The sequence below is a fragment of the Penaeus monodon genome, chromosome 23, assembly GCF_015228065.2.
Source record: "Penaeus monodon isolate SGIC_2016 chromosome 23, NSTDA_Pmon_1, whole genome shotgun sequence".
Classification (NCBI taxonomy): Eukaryota; Metazoa; Arthropoda; class Malacostraca; order Decapoda; family Penaeidae; genus Penaeus; species Penaeus monodon.
In genome coordinates, this window is record NC_051408.1 from 30,666,204 (window position 1) to 30,666,920 (window position 717).

Consider the following 717-nt stretch of genomic DNA (forward strand, 5'->3'; position numbering starts at 1 on the left):
ACCCGCGAGGCCTCCTCTTCACGGATTGCTTGAGTGGGTAACAGAACCCAAACTACAGCTGCTCTGAATCTGTTTTTGTTTCTGCTGTCCTTCGTCGTGTTGTTTAATCGTGAATTATTTCTCCCCCGTGTCTTTGGCATTCATGCGGACACGGTAGCTATTGGAATACCACTTCTCTAAACACACAATGTATCATATAAAAAAGGGTTATCCATGTTAATCATAGTACTGACTTCTTTCTTCTTATTTTCTTGTATATCTCCATCCTTCACCCTGTTTAACCCTCATACTCATACTCTTATACTTTGAGGAAAGGTGTTTCTTCATATATCATGAAATTAGAAAAAGTATATATATCCATCAGGAATAAAATTACTCATAACCCAGTAAGCGAAAAGCTAATGCAAAGCTCCGTATTCGTGATATTTTTCGTCATTCACAAACGTTTTGCCATACAAAGTCTATATGTCATTAGCACAATGCAGTACTTTTTCTTTTCTTGGATTCAGACTTTTTCCAGTAGAAAATATTCTCAGAGTCGTGCTTTTAGAACGAGATATGAGAAACGATCAGTGGATCTTCCGGAACACTCGTAGGCTTTCAGGTGATTCAAGTTTCTTCTGCAAAATCCTGAATCTTATTTACTGCGTGGATACCATAGCTCTGCCTTTTCGTGGATATGAAGCCTCGGTAATTTTGAAATTCTAAGTAAATATC